At 38.8% G+C, this 11,427-nt stretch overlaps 1 protein-coding gene across 3 annotated transcripts in view; it reads right to left on the bottom strand.

The window, feature by feature from the left end:
• The window catches only part of SLAIN1 (SLAIN motif family member 1), a 59,053-nt gene that overhangs the window by 42,931 nt on the left and 4,695 nt on the right, over window positions 1-11,427 (bottom strand). The gene's annotated exons all lie outside the window — the stretch shown is intronic.

Raw genomic sequence — 11,427 nt, 5'->3', positions numbered from 1 at the left:
ATTACAACAGGGGAAGTATGAGAAAAGCACAAGAGACAAGAGTCAAAGCACACAAGTTCCAGAAGCACCATCAATACAGTTACTACATTGCTGCAACATCCTTCTGCCCAGGTCTTCCTTTTCAGGATAAAAAGCACTGTACTGTAACTTTTAAGCGTTTCTACCACCAGAAGCCATTATGTCCACAGTAAGCAGAAATGGGCTTGGACAACAAAGTCTGAGATGCTTCTTCAAGGTTCTCCATAAAAAGAAAATTGTTTTTTCCAAGTAAGTATCTCAGATTTATCAGCATCCACATAAGCCAAAAATATCAAAATCTTTTTGGACTACGTCAAACACAACAAGAACATATGTGCCTACTTAAAAGTGAAATTTATTTTTTTATTTATAAACAAAGATCCACTTGTGATTACAGTTAGTTTTTTCACACTCCATGTTTCAGAAGACGTTAAATAACAACCATGAGGCGGTATAATTGCAACATATGAGACAGAAATAACAAAAAAGAAAATTGGTGACACTGTGGAGGAACAGGCTGAAGCAGTGATTCCCTCCATCATTCCATCCTGCCCTATTTTATGCTGGCCTACAAACTGCTCTCTCCCCTGCCTTCCCTATGGGTTGGGAATGAGGAACAAAGAACATTGAGAAGGTTTGCTAGTGTTTTACAGAGCTACTTGAGGGACATGGTGGACTTCCAGGAAGAAAGGACCTTAAGGTGTTCAGATGCTGATCCCAGTCCTCTGTATTTGCAGGCAACACCACAACAAATGACAAAGTTACTAACACCTACACACTATGGGCCACAAAATCTTTCCATGCACCTATAACAGACTTAAGACATGTTATGAAGAAAAAATGGCCTAAAGCCAAAAATCACAGATTATGTGCCAAACTAAAATTAAAAAAAAAAAAAGAAAAAAGAAAAAAATGCTACCAGTCAGATGCAAATTTTTAAGCCTTAACACCCAATCCTACTCTTTTACTAAGGCTATACTGTGGTAGTACCTTGAGCCCAATGAAATTGGAATTATATGATCCACGCCTGAAGAATAAAACAAATGACAGGCCCTAACAGCTTACTTTCATTTCTGACACAAATCTTTACATGGCTTTCAAATGACTTTAAAGGAAGCTGCTAGCAGTTAATGCCACTTAAAAGTCCATTCACGTGCTACAAATATACAAATGCAAGTTATCTTGCACTATTCATTTTCTTGTGTGCTAGTAACTTTTCAATGACATGACTGAAAAGTTACCAGCACACAAGTGCATACTGAATTTCTTCACATGTAAAAAGCAATTCTAAACTGAAAAGACGACAAAATAATAAATACTTACAGCCGCACCATGCACGAAAAACCTTGGGAACCACATGCCAATATGTTAGTATTTTAAAATCTACAGCCTGAAGCTACACCCAGAATTAATTAGAAAATAATTACAAGTTTTCCTTCCAAAACTCTTGAAGTAATTCCTTCAAATTAACAGTTACATATGCAAGTCACCTGCATAAAAATACCTGTATCATTGAAGAGATCAATGCGGTTTCATTACCAACAAAAACAGTATTTACTTAAAAATGTAGGACACAAACATATATATCCCTGAGAAGAAAAGGTAATCTACTTTCTCTCATAGGATTGTTTCAGGCATTCATTGCTATCCTGCAGACATTTCCTCTGCACATTGACAGTGTCCACAATTAAGTTTTGCAACCTAAGCTCTGAAAACAGTCAATGGAGGTCTACAGCTCAATTCAGCTACCTACACGTAGGCATCTCATGCTATTTAGACATCTGCTCAGGGCATTTCAAAGGCATTAGTAGTGCCATACACATGGACAACCAAACCCAGTCCTGTCTTTCTGTTGGCTATAATGGGAATTTTAAAGACTGTTTGCATGAAGATATGCCGGGAGATTGCTTGTCCTCCTTGGCCAGCAGTAAAGGTAACTGGACGCAACATGAGGAACTACAGATCACACAGGAGATGTTACTCAACAAAACAAGGAACAGTAAAGCTGCCAGAAGTGACTAACAGCGAGTGAGGGATGGCCAGGTCTTACAGGGGGCGAGGGGTGTTAACATGAGAAACAGCTGAATCTCACAGGCAGCTGAAAAGGGAGCACCAGGGACCTTTTGGGGAGCAGCACCCTGCTCAGAAGTGTCTTGGTAACCCCATCTGTGACACCATGTAACGTAGAGACGACCTAAGTAACAGTAACAGAAATACCAAATCTGGGTACAGGTGTAGCAAAACTGGGAACAGTGCAGAAAAGGAATTAGGGGCAGGTTCCTTAGTCAGGAGGAGACAAGGGCAAAGAAAGCGAGGGATCACAATGAATAGGTAAGGAACATCCATGGGATATAAGACACAGGGGATGAGAGGGGCCAGCCATGTGTAAACATGCTGCTGGTCAGGCCACTGACATGAGCTACCCCTGCACCTGATTAGTCTTCAAAGTACTACTACTTCTAACTATTTTTCTGCACAAAGGGCCTTCTCTGCCACATGTGAGTGTGCAAATGTACATGCATGTGTGAGATCAAACTTCAAACCATGCTAGCCAGTGAACAGGACACAAAGTCTGGAAACCCACTATTAAGCAACTGCAGGGCTACAGGCTTGATGCTGGAGGGACTTTGGGTCTCGGCCAGCTAACAGAGGTCCATATGAATATGCATGTGAGATGCCAACAAACATCAAGTCAGATTAGCCAGTGAATAGGACCAGAGGTTTGGGGGCTGGATGCTGTGGGGACAACGGATCTAGGGGTCAGCTACCAGAAAGCTGGGGCCTGGTGCCCAACACTGGAGGTCCGGGCAGGTACCAGGGACTCACATGGCTATGCATGTACAAGTGTGGGTGTGAGATCTGCTAGCAAGACTCCAGTTTTAGAGCTGGCTGGACATGGGAACAGGGAATTGCAGCAGTCTCACATTTAGTAGCCTGGAGAGGAGGAATCTCCTGGTTCTGAGACTCCAACAGCTTTAGCTCTGGAGAAACAGATGAGAGTGCTCTCTTGTGTCTTATCTCATATGCTTACACAGCTTCACTTTGAAACACCTACAGCACAGCCCACCCTTCAGTACAAAACAGCCAGGGCATGATTCAGTTGTCTAAAACCTGACTGTAATGACATTTCAGGTGCTCCAGCTGGTCCAGTTAAGTGAGGCTGTTATGTACCATGCCCATCTGCCCCCTCTAAATACCTCAAGGATCCAACAGCACATCAAACTACACTTAGCACCCTTGTTAAGACAAATGAATCATGGCCAAAGCGATTGTTCTGTTAAATTAGGTATATCTGACACATGCCTACAACTAGGTGGAATAAATCTGGGCCATATATGTTCCATGAATTCATATAAATGCCTGAGACCCAAGGACAAGGTACATACATCAGACAACAGAAACAGCTGCATCCCCATCTGGTCCTGGTAACTGAGACATAAAAAATCTTTCCAAGGAAAATTCAATCACACAGATTTTCCTCTGTGATTCAGATGCAACACAAGGCAACATCCCATGTATTTCAGGTTAAGACTAGAGGACACATTCTACAGTATTTATACCATACACTGGTGAAATAGTTGGACTGTGGCACAAAATTTTTGCACCAATTATGGAAAGATTCAGATAAGCTACTAGTATACGAAAACACCAACCCCCCCCCCCCCCCCAAGTGCCCTGTGTGTCCCTATTCTGGAGAATGAACTTAGGCATCTAAACAATTTATTATGAGCAAGGTCTAAAGTGCCATGACTGAAAAGACAGTAAGAAACGATCTCTGAATAAAAGGCATCAGGCTATTCTTCCAAAATGCAGAGGGTATTCAAGACTTGTTAAAAGTATAAGGGAATACTGCCATTTCACTCCTTCAGATGTTAACATCTTTTCTAATTAGCAGAGAGAAACAAACATCTTCCATACTCAGTTCGGACAACTGTTTAAGAATCAAGTAAGACAGGCTAGATGAACTGCCCTTTAGCTTCTTCAGAGTCAACGGGTACCCAGTTTTTCCCAGGTATCTAACTTAAATTACTAAGGTTTGTAAAATTATTCATAACCTTTAGCACCAAAAGAAGCTCTTTAGTTACCTGAGATTTGATTTCTTACCATACTTAGAAACAACCTGTCCTCCAGCAGCTGCTGACAAAACTGAGAAGAGAAATTAACTGATCTTCCCTCCTACGCAGCAGAGGATATAACTCATGAACTCTTACAGTGGAATTTATCTGACTGCATGAGGATATGTCCAAGGTTAGCCACCTCTACTTCTATGTGTAACCATACTAGAAATGTACATTTCAAGGTACAAGCCATCTCATCCTGAATTAATACAGCACAGGTAGCAAGACCAACACTGGCACTACATAACGGAGGAAGACAAGCGAATACAAGAGAAGCTGCCTTTCTTTTCAAAAGTGGGAAAACACTTGCTCCAAGTCAGAATGCATTTGCAATGCCCCTCTGCAGTAGCGGGGCACACAGGGTTGGGTATATTCAGCCATCCACATTCAAGAAAAAAGCTCTCTCAAAATGCAGTTATGGTACGGAGTTCTCTCGTGTTACAAAGTGGGTTTAATCTCAGGTCTGCTAGCTGTGTAGACTATTTACAAGCACTTCACACCACAGAAGTGATAATGGTAGTCCAAATTCACCAGCGGATGTGATCCAATACCTCTTCTGTTTTGGTTTACATGACTTTTATTGTGGTAATAAAATAAAAACATTTTAAAAATAAATAAACCAATGAAATAAAAAATGCTGAAGGCATTAGCTCAGTATCACTTTAAAAATTAATCGTTACCCCATATCAGTTTTCCATAAAATCTCATAACTAAATACTTTAAACTAAAATATTCAAGAACATGAAGTATATTTTGTGACTTTATCTTCTTTTGTATTTTTCTTACGACCCTTTTAAATTGGTAAAAATGTAAACTTTAAATTGCTGCAAATGCTTTTCAAAACAAGAATTACCTAGGTTTTCAGCTTTTTTTTCTGACAAAAGCAATTTTTTGTCCTGCAGGCATATTTATACTATTTTTCTCCCTCAGACTTCTCAGAAGTGCAAAGCTTTTAATGAAGCATTCCATTACAGTGTTTGATCAAGCCACATTCAAAGACTTTAATGATGGCTTAGTGACCCTACCGAAAGTGATTATTCCACAAGAAAACATTTTCTGTAGTAATACATTTTACAAATACAACCCACTCTAGAAGTAGAATTAAGAAAACAGCATTTTAAGGGAGGCTTATGAAAGAAAAATTAATAAAATGCTCAGGAATTTTATTTTTATAAACTCCTATACTTCTGTCATTTGTACTAACATCTTCTGTCTTGCAGCATAAAAAAGATCAAGCGACTCTCAAAATGCCTATGCCTCAAGTATTCAGGTCAGAGCTACTGACTACATTTCAGTATCAGGTAGAGTCAAAAAAGTTTTATTTTATTACAGTAACTTTTGTGTGAACTCTTATGTAAAAGAAAATGACTGGTGTAAATATTGTATAAATATTGTATTTCCATAAAATACGAACTGAGAAGTGCTGGATATGGAACACTTGGTTAAGTAAGTGCAGATAATTGACATCTTCCTAATATATTAAAACGTGAGGTCTGCTGCCAAGGAGAAAGACTGTATGGCATATTTACAGGACTGTGGACTATATGCCAGAAGTAACCAACAAAAATATACTTAGGCATCACGGCATAAAACAGTCAGAACAAAAGCATCTCAAAAGATGCAGTGCTGTGAAGACAAGAACTTAAGTGCTCCCTGAAAGCAAAAATACAGAAATAAACATTTTAGTAAAGAAGCAGTGCTACCTCTATATACCACATGGGGGAGGCTCATCTACATTCCAGAACGTTACTCCCCTCCCAGCTCTCTTCAGCATACATCAAAAACAGACAGTGAAAGAAAATCAGCAGAAGCTGTAACAATAATTTGGGGACCAGCAAACAATGAGCAAGACATTATAGGCTATCAGGAGCAAAAATGAAACGACAGCTTCCAGAACAGCACCGTTTTGAGAAGAACCTCCTTTCCATAGAAAAAATATCTTCAGGGGTTAAGCTTTCAAGTGCCTCCAGGACCACTAATAAAAACTAGGTTTCTTTTTAATTTCTATCCAGGAAACTAGTTGCATATTTTGGTAACAAAACCAGCAATTAGTACTCTGCTGGATAACACTAATTGTGCCTGTATTTTTAATGTTAACTGTCAGGGTTGATGCTACTACTACTGCTTTTAAACATATGCTGCATTACAGACTGAGACTATTTTGCAAGCATAAGTTATGCCTATTTTAAATAAGCCTACTGAAATCCTCATGTAAAATTTGACAGTGTTGTTCAGCCACTCATGATGAGTTGATAATTCCAACTCAGTAGCTACTGTGGATTAACAGAACACTTACACTCTAAAAAGGGATGGGTATCTTCTCAACTGAGGTTAAGAAAACCAACACCACCTCTCTACCAACGTTTACAAAGACTTCAGAATTTAGTATCTTTTTATAATGACAACCAGAAATCAATTCTAAGAAAATATTTAATTGTGATGCACAACAATCTCCAAATATGAAATTAAATTCTTAAACAGTACATATATTATAATTCAAAGAGAAGTAGAATGACTTTCAAAGAAGTCATATCTAAGAGCTATGTTAAAAAGGCAAAAGATATCCTTGAAATGGATAAAGTGTCTGATCTTCTGTGCATTTGTTGCCATAAGGGTTTTCAACCACTTTATCTTGAAATGTACTTGCCGAGCAGAAATGTTCCAGATAGACAGAAATACTCTGCTTGAAATGCAAGTAGAGTATCAAACCCAACTTTTTCCAAATTGAAACATACCAATCATCTTGCAGCTGTGTTAGAATATCCAGTGATACCAGTATTTGCAAAATCTCTAAGAACTCCTTGGAATTACGCAGCTGTTACAACAGGTTACATCAAATAAGCGCATGTATATGTGTACTCTGAGCACTAAGCTCACACTACAGCAGAACACTGCTATGCTTCCTGTCCTCTGAGATGTCACATTCCCCGAAAGGTGCTCAGATGCTGATAGGAGTTACAGTTGCACATCACCCTTTATTATCAGAAACACAAACAAAACCAAATCTGTCATGCCACTTAATTCATTCCTTCTAAAGCTTTAGACATTTTATTATTTATGAGGGAAACAAAAATGCAATCATCTGCAAGCTTCAAGACATTACCATTTGCGACCCCAAAAGCATTTTACGTAAAACTTTAATCTTCATTTATATGAAAAATAAGAATGAGAAAGCCGCATTAAATCTTATTAATCCAGTCCTGAGTGCCATAACATACATTGCTGATGCATCAATGGACAGCAAATAAACTTAAACCTATTTGAAAATAATAAAAAATCCCACCTTGCACTGGGTGCAGCACTGGATCCAGCTCATGCATACAAAATAAAAATTTTTATCCAGTTACAGTATTTTCTGTTTGCTACTGCTGCTAGACTACAGCATAGAAATTCCCCATGATAAATCCTTAGCATCTGATGAAATGTATTTTATATCTTAAAGACTCCAAACTAAATGACTTCACTATGAACGCTTGGGAAGTGCAAGAGAATCAGGAAAATGAGACAGAACCTCACCTCTTTCTGTGTAAGCAGCAAGTTGTATGTCCAGGTAAAACCTGCTGCCTGGGGCCCTACCAGCTGCAAGTTGTTGGGGATTTTTGGTTTGTTTGTTTTGTTTTTTTGGTTTTTTTTTGTTACATGTAAAAAGAATACAGTACTGTCAAAATAAATCGTTTGGTTTGGGATTTTTTCCTTCCCCCCTAATTTTTCTTGCAGGTATGTTATATGTTTAGATATGAAACTTAACTGACATGTGACAGAGATCCAGCACAATAAAGGCTAAAAGGTCACTGATTAGATTCCTGGTTTTTGTAAAATCATAAGCAATTGGAGAGAAACTACCACAGATCTGTTTCACAGCATACCTTCTCATCCACAGACAACATAACAGCATTCACCCTGAAGCACATTACTCATTTTAAGAAATGAAGCAGAGTTTAATCTTAAAGCTCTAAGTTACTGCAGCCAACTGCAAAACCTACAGACTTCTGTTGCTTACTCTTTGTAAAGATCTGAAGGAGTATTTCTGAATAAGAACTTATCTAAAGCCAAACTCTGAATCTAGCCAATATTTCATATTCTCCAGGAAAGAGGAGTTTTCTGTCTGGAAGGCTGAATTGGATGAGATATGCTCTGAAGCCCTGCATAAAAGCTGAGCTCCTACAGACTGACTCCTTGCTAAGCTGCTTAACTCCTCAGTTTATCCACCTGCCTGCCCCAGAGCATTTTACAGGAGTGAAGCCACACAGGGTATCTTCAGCCAGGGTGTCAATCAACACCATGCCATCTATTTTAGAGGGGTTATACCCATCTGCATCAGCTAGGAACTTTACACATCACATCTCTCTGCTCACAGGGCTTAATACGGCCATGTCCCAACATCTCCAAGTACTACCAAGAAAATACAGAAGATGATCCACCACACCGTTAAGACTGTTAATGTGGCCCTGATGATTTGAATGCATCAAAAGAAATAAAACAGACAGGAAGATTAAAAAACAAAGGGAGAGGGAAACTGACTCTACTACAGTAGATAAGATAATTGCTGTAAACAAAACAAACCAGAAAGGTTTCAAACAAAAAGATGATTGAAGAAAAGCAAAAAGAAAGTAGTGATCCAGGTCAGGCCACAGAGGAAAAAAAAAAACCAAACCCCATAAACAAGTACTATTACCTCAACAGTATAAATGCTCATGGAAAACAGGAACAATTCCAAGCAAAAATCTTATCATAAGAGGTTACATTTGACTTTCATCCTCCTTAAAGCTAGCACGTTTAATCCACGGAAACAGGGCTTGTAATAAGCCTAGCTCATTATAAACACAATAGAAGTTTTACCTAATTAGTGGTGGACCAGAGGAAGGTTGAGAAGCTTGTCCAGGTTCTCACAGTAGTTCACATAAGAACCATCTGCTAGAGACCACCACTGTGCTTATACACTTACAGATTTATGACAAGATGAAATCTTACTTCCACCATGACATACTTAAAACAGTAATTTTCACTAGAAAAGAAACAAGCTGGTCAGAACAAGGCAATAAGAAAATAACATAATTCGAGTGTTTCTCCAGCCTGAAAGATGATGTAGTCATTGCAGCGTTTCATCACCTACGGCTGCTTTGGCAGGTCTCTCACAAGACTTTTAGCCTTGTTATGCACTATCCTAAAACTGGGATATTTCAGACAACAAATGAGTACTTCTATGAAAATCAGGATATAATGTAATAAGGAAAATTTACAAGAGCAGGAATAGGCACAGATTTAAAAATCTTAGGAAGAGAACAGGAATCAATTAAAACTCAGAAAAATAGCCTGGCAAAATTTTATTACATTTGGATCACACTCTCTGCATGCACTTACTCAGATATGCTGACTTTGCAGGGAAAAATGAGTTTCTACTGCTTTTTATTTCTATGTGCACTATAGTACCTAAAACTGGATTAATTATTTGTTTAATGCACCATGGACAAAATTACTAAGCGAATTCTACCTGTAAGCCATTTCAGAAACCACACATTGGTATATTATAAATGTTTTTTGACTACACATTTAATAATTCTCAAGTACCATCGACTCAGTACCAAACAGAAGAGGCACAACTAGATTTCAAAATCCCTCTAAAACATCCTTGCAAGGCATATGGATAAAAGGGAAAAGCACTGTTCAACTTACAAGCACAAGTTTTAAACTTCAGTACCAGAAAACAAGAATGCCATTCTTACTGAGACACTTTTAAAATCAGGATAAAATTATGTGTATGTATTTATACACACATAATTACTGCTAAGAGTGCACTGCAAAACAAAACCCAGGAAAAGTCAGATTACAAGAAGTTTGTTGTGCTTTTAAAACAGAATTACTAGATTCTTACAAAAATCTCACAAATGGTTTCAAAACTGAGGAAGAAATAAATACTGTGAAAACAACTTCTACAAAATTAGGGTAAGAAATATGACATTTGCTTATTACGTAATTTGTAAAAGCACAGGTAATAAAAATCTTTAGAAACGTGAGAGTTAATCAAGTCTAACTGAATTACTAATTAAAACCATTTTAGGATAGAATTGCTGCAGTAGAAATACGAGTCCATTCCCTCCTTGAACACACTGCTCCCATAATGAGTTTTATATAGTCTCTCGGAAACTTTTTACCAAACCCAAGAAACTCATGAAACAAGCACCAGGAGTAGACCATATGGATCAAAGCAATTCATTGTCAACATAGCTCTGACACATGTCACTCAGTGTGACTTCTGCACAGAGACTGAACTGATAAGCACAGAGTGATTTGAATTTGAAACGATAACTTCACCTTTATTGTCTATTAAATTTAAATAATAACTTGTAAGGGAAAAACAGGTCACGCGCTCCTCTGGCTTGCTTCTGCATTCACATTATGGGCTTGATTCAGTTGCCCATACCTAGATGCACTTCCTCATCTGAGAGGCCCTTGTGAGTCCATTATGCCATCAAAGGAATGGCAGATAAGCCACAGGACCTATGGAAGATGTGTATCTATCCTGAGTGGGAACCAGGGTAAGCAAGGCCATCTCAAATGGCACTATTGCCTCTGTGGGGCAATCTAAACTGAGCTTCTAAACCAGACTGGGGTGCCCTACACCAGAGACACACTTTCACGTGAGCAGACAGGAGTACCAAGCACCCACTGCTGTCAGTGGGCTAAAGCGAGCAACTGACTTCATTTTAAGGCCAACACCTACACCTCGTCACCTGAGCAGCTGCCCTGATTCCTCTGACCCTATGGCCAAAACTCCCACTGACTGCCACACACAGACACCCAGCTCACACCACAGATGCCTGAATCAAGTGTCCAAATCATGAGCCAAGTTCCACCCCAAAGCTAGATGGGACGATAACCAACATAGGAACTGCAGTCTGGCCCACCTAACTTTAGGCAACTGAGCTCAACTAAATATGGCTAGGAAAACAATCATCATAGAATCTTTTACAGTCAATATAAAGAGAGAGACGCCTTCAGAGACTGATTCAGTTAAATGCCAGATTTTGGATAAGACTAATCCACAGCTACCCATATCCTCCACAGCATACAGGAACATGCTCAATCTCTCTTAATGACGGCTGTAGCTAACTGATACGCCCATATGCTCGTATTGTCATTAGCTTTATTTCCTTCTCCTGTCATCCTCCTATATTGTTCATTTGCTGCTCCTTGCCTAGTGAGTTATAACCCTTAAGATAATATCCTGCCTTAATCGCTTTCTTCAACAACACTTACTACAATCTTAATGGGACCCTAGATGGTAAAAAAG

This window comes from Falco naumanni, chromosome 2 (assembly GCF_017639655.2).
Source record: "Falco naumanni isolate bFalNau1 chromosome 2, bFalNau1.pat, whole genome shotgun sequence".
Taxonomy (NCBI): domain Eukaryota; kingdom Metazoa; phylum Chordata; class Aves; order Falconiformes; family Falconidae; genus Falco; species Falco naumanni.
The sequence above is the reverse complement of the archived record's forward strand: the minus strand, read 5'-3'. Positions and strand labels throughout refer to the sequence as shown.